Source organism: Octopus bimaculoides, chromosome 10 (genome assembly GCF_001194135.2).
Source record: "Octopus bimaculoides isolate UCB-OBI-ISO-001 chromosome 10, ASM119413v2, whole genome shotgun sequence".
NCBI lineage: Eukaryota > Metazoa > Mollusca > Cephalopoda > Octopoda > Octopodidae > Octopus > Octopus bimaculoides.
The window spans coordinates 2916979-2930076 of NC_068990.1; the positions used below are offsets into that span (position 1 = coordinate 2916979).

General features: G+C 35.4%; 1 long non-coding RNA gene across 3 annotated transcripts in view; it reads right to left on the reverse strand.

Moving 5' to 3' along the window:
* LOC106871020 (uncharacterized) overlaps positions 1–13098 on the reverse strand; it is a 250799-nt gene that overhangs the window by 7519 nt on the left and 230182 nt on the right. For all 3 annotated transcript variants that reach the window (XR_008264967.1, XR_008264966.1, XR_001409617.2), the window contains 2 exons: positions 5200–5328; positions 4614–4685 (listed from right to left, as the gene is read on the reverse strand). This is a non-coding gene — a long non-coding RNA (uncharacterized LOC106871020). The remainder of the gene's footprint in view (positions 1–4613; positions 4686–5199; positions 5329–13098) is intronic.

Consider the following 13098-nt stretch of genomic DNA (forward strand, 5'->3'; position numbering starts at 1 on the left):
AGTATATAAAAGTTTATATATATATATATGTGTGTGTGTGTGTGTGTGTGTGTGGGTGTGTGTGTGTAGACAGATAGAACGATGTAGATATAAATCTATATATATATGTATATATATGAGTGTGCGTATGTGTGTGTTTACATATATACTCTCATGCAAATGCACATACACACAAGTGTGTACGTATTCATGCATCAATATCTCCCCATCTCTCTGCATACATATGAGGCGGGCGTGTTGAAATCTTCCTGGCTTTAAGGGTGCCGCGAAACACCTGGCTGGAGACCCAACCTTCCGAGTTGTTTTACAGAGCTCAGGAAAACTGAGGGACCGCTGCAATAAGTGAATCTATATTTTGTATAAAATCATTAACTGATCCTCCTGTATTTTCGTTTACACAAAATCAGGAACTTTTCAGGAATTATTCGCGTGTTTGTGTGTGTGTGTGTGTGTGTGTGTGTGTATGCGTGCGTGTGTGAGCGTGCGTGCGCGCTTGCGTGTGTATTTTTGTATGTTAGTATCATGTACAAATTGAGAGCGTGACAGAGACAGGTGTGGTACGTGCTCATTACAATGTATAAAGTGATAGATTGGCAGGTATAGTAGAGTGCTTGTCATTTCATTCCTGTTTTTTTTTTTAACGTTTTAAGATATCTTAATGAAATGAAGTCATATATTTGTATTTCCGAATCAGAATCAATCGATTATATACCTCCCTTACAAATATACAGTCTTATGACTGTATCTTATGGCTGGTTCTCAATGTCACTTGACGTGCAGAAGTTGTAATACAATTGTGAAGGCAGGCAGAAAATTTATTGTATTACGTTGGACGGCATTCTGTTTTAAACCCTGCAGTACTTGGTGTCCTTTTATCTCGCATGGGACGACAAATAATAAAATGTTGTCCACGTTAGTTTAACCGACTATAATTCTTCTGCACAAATTCTTGTCTTTAGACAAATATGTGCAATCGATATTATCTGAGAGTGGGGTCTGAGTGTAGTATTGTGGAAAGACTGCTCAAAGAGCAGATTGTAGGCGCTATGTTTTAATTTTGTTATCTCTATTGAAGTCACTCTCTGATAGATATTTCGTCTAATGAAAAAGTGAAGTCTTGTAATTTTACTGTGTATTTTTTTCCTTATATCCGTGTAGAATAAATGTAGGTTGTTGACTTAGATGTCGATGACAAGAAAGGTCAATAGAAACGAAATCATTACAAATCCGAGATTAGATTTTTCCGAAAATTAAAAACGATATTCAAGAAAGGATTATGCATAAAAGCTGTCAAACAACAAACATTAAACTGGTAATGGAATAAAAATAATGCCAAATAATTATAGTATTTACAGGACTTAAATAGCAAATAGAAAACAAATATGAAGTCAGGTTGAAAACTATGCAAAATATGTAGTCATTTTGTTTTGTAGCAATATAAATTCTTATCTGCTAACTAGTATGTTGTTCTTTATTGTTACGAGTGGAATAATTATAGACAATATCTGCAACAATTAACCCATTTGAATTTGTGGTCATTTGTACAAAATATATATTGGATTTTTTAATTTATTGTAATTTTTAAAAAAATTCTATTATTTCACATGTGATTATATCAGTGGAGGCCCAGTGGTTAAGGCAGTGGACTTGCGTTCATAGGATCACAGTTCCGATTCCCATACCAGGCGCTGTGAGTGTTTATTAACCGAAAACATCTAAAGCTCCACGAAGCTCCGGCAGGGGATGGTGGTGAAATCTCCTGTATTTTTTCACCACAACTTTCTCTCACACATTTTTCCTGTTTCAGTTGTACCCGTATTTCTAAGAGCCAGCCTTGTCATACTCTGTGTGAGGCTTAATCTCCCCGAGACCTACGTTAAGGGTACACGTGTCTGTTGAGTGCTCAGCCATGTGCACGTTAATTTCATGAGCAGGCTGTTCTGTTGATCGGATCAACTGAAACCCACGTCGTCGTAACCGACGGAGTGCTACGATATTGTGCAAATGTGCGGCATAAGAACAGTAAAATTATGGGAAACTATTTGAAAGTTGCCATTTACGTATCTTCATTGAAACTTTAGATTAGGACAAAAAGATCTTGCAGTCAGCGATACTTTATTTTAACTGAGGCGACGGGCTGACAGAGTCTTTGCCTCGCCCGGCAAAAGCTCTAACAGCATTTCGTCCGCCTTTAAGTTCTGAGTTCAAATTCTGCCGAGATCAACTTTGTCTTTTATTTTGTTTTGAGATTAATAAAATATGTACATGTTGAGCATTGTGTAATCAACGTTGTAATGAACTTTCCCCACCCCACTCCACATTATTTTATTTACATCTACACAGTAATTTTCCCTTCAGATTATTTTCAACTGCATCGTCAATTATCAAAGGTCTATGAAAAAGACAGTAATAGCCTGTAATAAAAGTTAATAGGCTCTATACCTCACCTTAAACATATGCTTGTTTGTCTTGAAGACACTGTTCATTTTTGCTGTGAGGAAGCTGGGGCGCGGAGGAAATTGTACAAAGTCCAACTAAAATCATTGCATCTTTTGATTCAAATCACACTGCTATTACTTTATACATCGCTAATGCATGTTATGTGAAGTTCAGAAGTGAGATGTTATAACTAAAAATGGATCTAACGAAAGTAGCATTAATTTTCTAAGGTCGTTCAATTTGTTTCCCTTGATCATTGGACCATTTGAGTAAACATATGCGTAATGTACCTATAATGGCTACTGGAAACAGTTGTAAGCCAAATTTGCTCCAATAACGGAAGATGTAATGACCATTATTTTTAACGTGTTTCTTATTTATCACTCTGTATAAAAAACATTTTGTCTGGAGCCTATCCACGGATTTACAATATAGAATTGTAATGGACCATAACTTTGGACCCTCCCAGAAGATTAACTGAAATTCTTTACTAATGTAAATAATAGTACAGTTCAATATTTAAGAGATGAGGGATTATGTACATTATTTACAATTGTTAACACAACGTTTCGGCTGATATACCCTCCAGACTTCATCAGATGTCTTGGGAAAATTTCGAACCTAGGTTCTCATTCCTAAGGTATTTTTTGATGGTGTAGTTGTTATTAATATTATTATTATTATTATGATTATTATTATTATTAGTATTATCATTATTATTATTATTCAGGTCACTACCTGGAATCGAACTCGGGATCTTGGGGTTAGTAACCACTACGCCATATACCCACGGGCATATGGTGTAGTGGTTAAGGTTCTAAATTTCTCCAAGACACCTGATGAAAGCTGGAGGGTATATCAGCCGAAATTTTGTGTTAACAACAAACAAGATGAGGACAAATATCCGTCAATTGTATATAATGTAAATAATGTACTAAGAGTTTGTATATAACTAGTTTGTATATTTAACACGTTCTTGATTGATTAATTGATTAATAAATTACAGAAAAGATAATGTAGATTAGTTTTGAAGCTCTACTGTATCACTTAATATTTGCGTAGATTACAACAAAGTAGAAAAAATATACCGAGTTTAATAGGATTAAATTAAAATGTTGTAGACCAATCAAATCAGTAAAGTATTTAAATAATCTGTAGTAAAGTATTAAGATTTAACAAATCTGAAATTTGAAATTGGTTTGAGATCCAATTATGATAATCAATATTCTATTCATTCCTCCTCTCCTCCTCCTACTCTTTCTCTTTCTTTCGCTCTTTCTCTTCCTCTCTTGTATGTATATGCACACATATAGTTTACTTGGCAACAAATATATGTATTTCTTTACTCTAAATCAGGTCAAAATTTCCTGAAATAATAAAGAGGCAGTCATATAATGCTTGTATACTCAAACTCCCATTAACTCTTCTTCAAACAGACTATTTACTGGAACAAAGCTTCTCGGGTTATACCTGAGTCATGATAGAATTCAGTAATGAAATATCTCTAGCCTGTTTATAATGGTTTCAAATTTTACCGCAAGGGCAGCAGTTTTTTGGGTGGGGATGAGTCGATTACATTGATCCCTAGTGTTTCACTGGTACTTAATTTATTGACCCCGAAAGGGTGAAAGGCAAAGTCGACCACGGCAGAATTTGAACTCGGAATGGAGCAACGGGTGAAATACCGCTAAGCATTTTATCTAGCGTGCTATCGATTTTGCCAGCTCACCGCTTTGAGCCTGTTTATAATAAAAACTCTGTTAAGAATTGCTTGTTATAATCCTTTCTACTGGACGCACAAGGTCCTAAATTTGGTGGAAGGGATTAAGTAGATCACATCGACCCCAGTGCGTAGCTGGTACTTATTTAATCAACCCCGAATGATGGAAAGGCAAAGTCGACCTCGGCGGAATTTGAACTCAGGACGTAGCGGCAGACAAAATACCGCCAAGCATTTCACCCGGAGTGCTAACGATTCTGCCAGCTCACAGCCTTATTGCTCATTATAATAATTACGAGTTATTTACGTTACATAGTACCCCCCCCCCCAATGCAAAGTAGATCCAGTTTGACTATACATATTGCTGACAACTGTCTTCTCTCGTTGAATTGTATATCATGCTGTCGATAAGGGAAACAAGTTTCGTCTTTCAGAAGAAAAATCAGATATTTACCTCATTGTTGCTGCTGTTTTCATGTGCAATCAGCATAACAATTGCTGTATTCTGATGAAAATATTCCTTACTCTGTGAATGTACAAAAAGAATAATTTACAAAAAACATCCATTCTTATAACTATGGATGATTTAGCAAATCTGTATTGAAAAGCAATTGGTGCAATAATGCAGTTTTTCACTTTGGCATGTTTCCCGCTTCGGAATCAGAATAATCTATTCAAATTCTGAATCACTCTATCGGGTATATATCACATTCAGAATAATGTTTACAGAGTATGCACCCGACTTCATTCTTAAACGGGTTATGCAGTCAAAAAGGTAAGAAGATGTTGAAGATAATGTGCGTTGAGAGAGATATTTAGTTTATATTGCAATGAGAAACAACATGATAATAATTCCTTCTTTGCCTGAGTAAACGAAATTTTTTGCTTTGTATAAAAGTCTGAAAAACACTAAATCAAATAAGTGTTTATACAAATGGCGAAACAACGAAATAACCACATGTAGGGTTTAATATCAAATATCATTTTGTTATAATAAAATAAAAATTTAAAAAATACCTGCACGAATTGTAAATATTTACCAGATTGTTTCTCGATAACGGCAAAATGTTCAAATTTATCAGAAAACAATTTATGAATATTGCATACATTTCACAAATTCTCATACGTCTTGACGACAACATTGCCCTTCAGTGAACTATATTGAAATCCTGGAAAAAAATAGAAATACATTCATTTCATTATGCATATTTTCTGTTTCGTGTGGCTGGTCACTTATAACGTTATTGAAAGAAACAATTGCACTGGCGCACATACGCGATAGCAAGTCGCTGAATCCTTTCAATGTTACTGCGGAATTGACAGGCAGGTAGTAAGGAAGATAAATTTCTTGAAATAATGCTTACACCATTAAAGACGCAGAATGCAATCACACGTAGGGCAAAATTGAAAAATATAAATCATTGAACATTTTGATGTATCTCATTGATATATGCACAGATAACCTCAGTCGGTTTCAACCATTATTTCGAATCTTACTTAGTGAACTGTGAACTCTCTGCCACTCGACGCGCATTTAGAACAATGTATCTGAATTGGCAGAGTCGTTAGAGCATCGAATATTATGTATAATGGTGTTAATTCTGGTATTCTGCTCTATGAGTTCAAATCCCGCCGAGGTCACCCCTCCTTTTCATATTTTTTTTAAGTGAAGCACCAGTCAATAATTTTAAAATTAAGAGTGAAATATAGTAATTATCGCCCTGAAACTACATATGGAATCTTCTTTTATCACATGCCAAAAATGAGATTTTATAAAGTAAAAGAACTTGTTACAAATAGTGACAAAATATATTTTAAATCACATGCTGCTATTGTACAAAATAAACAGACTTTGTACAATATAGGTACTGTATAAAAACATCAGGATGATCATGAATGAAAGAAACTGTTAGACCTGAGCTGATACTAGTCGAAAATTAAATTTAATTAAGTATAATTTAAAATGCTTTGTAATTGTGATTAATGGATTAAACAGGAATATTGTACCACTAGATCATATGCCACTCGAATTAAAACATAGAGAGGGAAGTGTATAAATCATTCAGAGAAACTAACGTATTAATATCCAAGTAACAACTATTTAACTGGACACTTTTATATTCCTTTTTATATAATTCACTGCGAATACAGTAATAGATTACAAAACCAATGTGTAAAGAAATTGTTAGATTAAAAAAAAAATCAATGTGATGGAAATGTATAAAACGATCTGCGCCATAGAGTATTTTTGCAGATATTAAATGGGGTTACGCGGTAAATGTGTATTTGTGTTTGATCGCTGAAATATAATAGACTTACTTAATTGTTAATAGCCTCTGCTGGAAAGCAAGATCTACTGAAATGAATATTCAATCCATCATTTATTTACTCACAATACACTATTAGAAACCCGGCTTCACTAACATCAATGGGAGACTAAATTGATCAGTCTGATATATTTTAAGAGTGATTACTTTTCATTGGTCCATAATATGTCTATTATTGTCTTGTCTATATTTCAATAAAATCTTCACGGTTCATGCTGACTGCAGCATTTGTATTCAAACATCTGATTACTGCTTTAGACACACTGAATCTTTAAATCGAAATATGGCTTCAATACAAGAGATATCAACAGATACGTCCAACCGAATTATCCAATGATATTATTTATTGGATAGAAAGTATTGATGAACTGAAAGCATCTGGAAATTCTGTTGCGATTACATTCAATCCAGAAAATTAAATGTTGGTCAAAGAAGTTTATTTAAAGATGCTATCTAAACTTTGCAATATCAGAATGTAAAAGTTTGACATGCTCAGAAGTTCATCAATTTTCGAACCCGGCCTAATTTATATTTTCAAAACAGCAATTGGATTTTAAAGTAATCTTTCTATCTTGTGCCGTCGAAATAAGTTCTGTTCTTAATAATCCTTTCCACTATAGGCATTAGACCAGCAACTTTGGAGTAGGTAGCTAGTAAATTTCATCGACATCAGTGCTCACCTGGTATGTATTTAATCGACCCCGATAAGGTGACTAGCAAACTCAACCACGACAGTATTTGAACTCAGTATGTAAAGACGAAAGAAATGACGCTAAGTATTTTATCCGGTGAAGTAACGATTACAACAGCTCACCTCCTTAAATACCGGTTGCAAATGTTGACACAAGGCCAGCAAGTTGGGAGAGGCAGTAAGTCAATTACATCGAGACCAGCGTTCACCGGATACATGTTTTTTTATTGACCCCGAAAGAAAAATGAAAGGCATGATCTACTGAAATTTGACCTAAACGGAATTTGAACTCAGACCGTAAGGAGGAACGAAATGCAGCTAAGTATTTTGTCCGGTGAGGTAATGATTCTGTTTGCTCACCGCCTTAAATACTGTTCTTAACATTAAAGATGTATTTAAGACAGTGAACTATAAGAATCTTTAGCGCGTGGGAAAAAATACCCAGCAGCTTTTTGCCTGTCTTTACGGTCTGAATTCAAATCCCTCTGGAGTTGATTTGCCTTTCATGCATTCGGTGTCGGTAAATTAATTCCAGGTCCAGCACCAGAGTTGTTGTAATACACTTATCGTCTCTTTCGAAATTGCTGCTCTTGGGTAAAAATTTTAAAGGAATGTTAAAGGCGCATATTGCTGCTTTCTTTAGCAAAAATGCAGCGTGACATGATTTCATAGCAGGTAAGCTGCAATACACGTTTTGTTTTTGGAACATTACTTTGTAATCTGCCTTGAAACAATGATGAAGTTTTTTGAGTAACTGTGCCTTCTGTAAGGTGTGAAATTAGCGCTGCATGTTAATGAAAGATAAGTTAATGACGCTTTAATATTGCGTTAAGCTGTGACCATGCAAAACGACATTTTATTTCAAAGAACATAGCTGTACATTTACCACTCTTTTCCTGGTTCATGATCCTAATGCATTCTCAACTGAACAGCAGCAAGTTATCCTAATTCTGTAAATCAATAGACATCGCACACCATGAGATAGGTATTAACAAAGTATCTGTACGTTACATCAATCTTATATTTTAGGTGTAATACTTTATGTATAAGAATACTGACAGTAGAAATGTGAGTGAGGTGTATCTTGCCATAAAAAACTGCATTAAGTCAAAATTACCGAGTGCTGTAAATATTAACAATTCAGTCCATCTATGAAACAATTAGAAATTGCATAATTGGTAAATGTGACTAATAAAGGTAATATGAATATGTGTATTTATTCGATTAAGGTCTTGCTTTAATATCCAATTAAGAGAAAAGATAGGTTACATTTCTGTAAACTGTTTCACAACATGCATATATACATACCAGCTCACAATATTGCATGCGCATGTTGTATGAGGGGATGTATTTTATTTCGATGCAGAGACCTTGAAATCTACATTACTTCCTCTATTGGATAGTAAGTGATGAATTTAGCTATTCGGAGTAGAAGACATTCCAAGTCAACAATTGCTTTTCACAGCTGCATTTAGCCGTTGTGTTTTCATTAAAATGAGATTAGATTTCAACTCGAAACAATCAGCCACCTAGACTAAAATTTTGAAAGGAAGAATTTATAATGAAGAGAAGTGGAGCAGTGTCACTCGACAATCGATGTATGTGCATATATATATATATATATGTGCACGTATGTTAGTGTATATATATGCATGCACCAATGTACGTCCCTTTGTGTGTAGTGTAGGTTACTGTATAGTTAGAATTTACTTTAAAATAACTCTATCTCCTCATCTGCCCCTCCATATAATTTGTGCGAAGCGAATGCCTAGAACAACTTTTAAATAAGAAAAAAGAAATGTTATGACATGCCCAAATATATTATTAAAAAAAAACACATATAAAATAAATGCTGATATGCTATTAGAGAATCAATTGAACTAACCGAAATCTGCTTTACCAAAGGAGAAAAAAAGAAATGTTTAAACTACCGCAGCCAGTTATTTCTGTTGGAAAAGAAATCTACAATAGATAGCATAGTCGTTATTGGTGTAAGTATGTCATTACAACTTTCTGCATCTATATGAATGCATACATACTCCACACATAAGCGTATTAAATACACTATATTTTATAAGTACCATTAGTTGTAAAGAATGTATATGTGTGTGAATGTGTACATATATTCAAATATATCTGCATATATATATATATATATATATATATATATGTATGTTATATCTATCTATCTGGGACCGCTGCTATGTATATCCGTATATATTTTGTTACTGTTATTAACTATGATATTCCAATCTACTTTCTTAAAAGCTTTTATTGATTCTTGATAGGGAAAATATATTAGATAGGGAGAAAATATAATCAATGGCTAGTCATGATGCCGTGGTGGTAATGATGATCTGTTATGGGTTAATAATAAATCAATAATATTGATATAAGTTAAGTGATAGGAATATTTGCAGCTCATAATTTCCAAGTCGATCGTTATACCAGCAAATCTCGTCGCAAAGTAGGAAATAATTAACTGGCACTTTAGTTATTGATTTCAAAGCGATGAAAGATATGGTTGACCCCCAGGTGAAAATTGAACTCCAAACGCAGATAGACGGAATAAATAGCAATAAGCATCGTAACCGATGCTCTAGCAGCTCTGCCAAATCAAACACTTAGACATTTCTAGATAACAGCGATTTTCTTGTTAGTATTTTTTATTCAAGTTACGGAAAGTTTACCCTTAACCGAGACCGAGTAAGTTGTAAATATAATTTAATCGCGTTCGTGGTAAACTTATGCATGTAGCTATGAAATACTTCATAATATTAATTTATCATCATCAATATCATTGTTATTGTGTGCTGTTTTTTTACATTGTTACACAAAATTATATATTGAATTTGTTATCGTTATATAGATAAACTAACCTGGACCTTACTGAGTTGCCTAGCTTTCCACCATCAGTAGCCCTTAGGGGTTAAATCAAGGCTTGTTTAGTAAACACACCCCTCAATTTTGAAATAAAAAATGACGCATGACGTTGTTCCTCTGCTAAAAAGAAAGGAAGTGATCCGTAGAAGAGAAAAATCAAAGTGTACAGGTCAGTAGCAGTTGCAGCAGCAGCAGTAGTAAGGACAGCAACGACAACAGTAACACAATAACGACAGCAATAGTAACAACAACAACAACAACAACAACAGCACTGACGTAACATGTTGGACAGTAACTTTCCGATGCTTTTAGCATCACCATTTCCATCATAAGAACAACTAAAGAGAAAAATGATAACAAAAACAATAAAAACATGTCACCTCCAGCATCACCGCCAGTGGTAACGGCAAACCTCATACCATGAACATCATTAAGGAAAAACACAAGAGTAAAGAACAGGGAATATGTAAATCCGCTGTCAGGGGCTTCAACCAACACGATGCGGCAAATAAACAGATCAATTTTTATAAATGAATATGAATTTCAAATTGCAAAATGCTTGTTAGTCAAATGCGGGTGAAATGTAGCACAGAATGTCCCTAGATCTCTTCCGCAAGAAACTAATTTTTGGACAGTTCTATCCAAAACCAACGGAACAAACAGGAGAAGAAAAGAGCAGGCAACACACCAATAAATAGAAAAATGTATGTTACCAATTTCGAAGAGCAAAACTTATACAGTGAATGGGAAAATAAAGGACTGTCAAAGAGAGGCTAACCTCTGACATAGGGGCCAAAAAGCACTTTGAACGACACGTTAATGAGTGACAAACAACTCCTCATTCACATTTGCCTCAACCGAATACTGTTTAAAATAAGAATAGTAAATATACTACCAAAATTTAAAGTCATTGACATAGAAGAGGTACTCAACAAATACAAAGAATACAGAAGTAGAACCGATAAGGACAGTATATGTATTTGTTAATACATGAGGACCAATACATTTTCAACGTCAGCTCGGACTTCATAATCCGCCTAGATAGAATAAAGCTTTATGTGGCTGTTAAGAACAGAAGGTAGAGACGTCATCTATGCGGGGGGGCATAAATTAGCTAAAAGTCTTTTGCCTACTACAAAGTTTCGCAACGCTTCTGCGGACACCATCACCGCCACCACCACCACCATCACAACAGCAACAACAACAACAACAACAACAACAACTGCAGCAGCAGCAGTATCAAGAAAAACATTGGCGGCGGCACTAACAGAGGCATGTGTCCAGAACATTAATAATAACACAGCCAGGGAAAGAAAGAGAAATTAAAACACACAACACACACCAAACAAAATGGCTGACACGAAGAAATGGGATAGAGGCCTTTGAGCAATAATACTCAAACACTCCCCCACCAACCACGGCTACACTAAAATCGTCAACATCATGTCAGTCACTATCACAATTACCACTACTATCAGAGATAACATCACTACCAGCAAAACCTAATTCACACGCACAACAATTTGATCACGAATCCTTACACGGAAAGTAATTAAATATCATCAACTACACAGACATAAACTTGATCAACAAACCACTAATAGAATACATACACAGCCACAAATCAATTTCGCCACATGGACAACGTACATACTTACACATAACAATCATACAAATGACACACAACACATGTAGCATATCAAAAAGCGAATACCCTGATGGAATAGGAAATTTTACGAGAAAAAAAACACAGTATCAAAAGACTTTACAAATAACTACTCGTGGAAAACGCTCACACCTAACTAGAAGGATGGGACAACTATTCCCCGTCCTTCACAAAAACTACAGTAAGTAGCTTTCTCCTCTTTCCGTTTACTTCATTGTCCACTATGGCCTTACTCAGAATAGGCAGTATAAATGGGCCTTGGAACGCCTCGGAAACAGGACCACTTACTCAAAGACCTAAAGACACTTAGTTTAGATGTCGGGGCTGTCATTGAGACCAGAGCATCCAACCGACGAGCTTTCATGCCCATTTTCTGTAGAAGGTGGGACTACAGTGATTTTCTGGTCCCTATCTCAATATGAGGGCCATTTTTCTTGACGCAGAGGGTAAGTTGGTAGTTCTGGATGTGAACAGTAGCGACTGGGAAGCTTTCAGATTGGTGGCTGTTAATGCCCCAACAGCGGCAGGACAACCAGATTTCTTCAGATATTTTGAAGATTTTCTGGGAACGTTTCCCCTTTGGTGCTGATGGGTGACTGGAACGCAGTCCTGCACAAATGCTTCGATCGTGTGGAGCTGGAGGTTAGAAGAGATAGGGGCACAAAATCCTCGCAAAATTGCCAAAAGCGTTTCCAACAATCTCACAGGTACCTACAGGGTATCCCGAATGTACAAGTGTGAACATGAACGATCCACATCGTGTCACCTAGGTTGTATCCTGTAGGCTAGTAGATAAGGACAGTATAAGTTGGTCACATTTTAAAAATTGTCGGCTACACAAGCCACAAGTGTATAACCTGCCCGCTTAATTTAGATAGATTTTGTAGGTACGGATCTGGTTACTGGAAACTGTATCTGTTACGCCCGGCGTACAAGGGCTTACAGTAACAGCAAATACTCAGTTCAGTCTTTGGTGGACAAAAATTGGAGCACGGTACGCGAGTTGGCCGTACTGATTGTACTTTTTCCAAGAGATACACCCACCAAGACAGAGGCAGACCGGTGGCTATGGACGTGAAGGAGTGACCTGAAGATATTATTATTATTATTATTATTATTATTATTATTATTATTATTATTATTATCATTATTATTATTATTATTATTGTTATTATTATTATTATTATTATTGTTATTATCATTATTATTATTATTATTATTATTATTATTGTTGTTGTTGTTGTTGTTGTTGTTGCTGTTATTACTATTGAGTGAGAGAGCAGTACATGCCATCAAAGTGACACTGGGGTAAAATATACACTGCCCAGTATACCCATCATTACTACCCGTCTGATAAGGGGACACCAGGCAC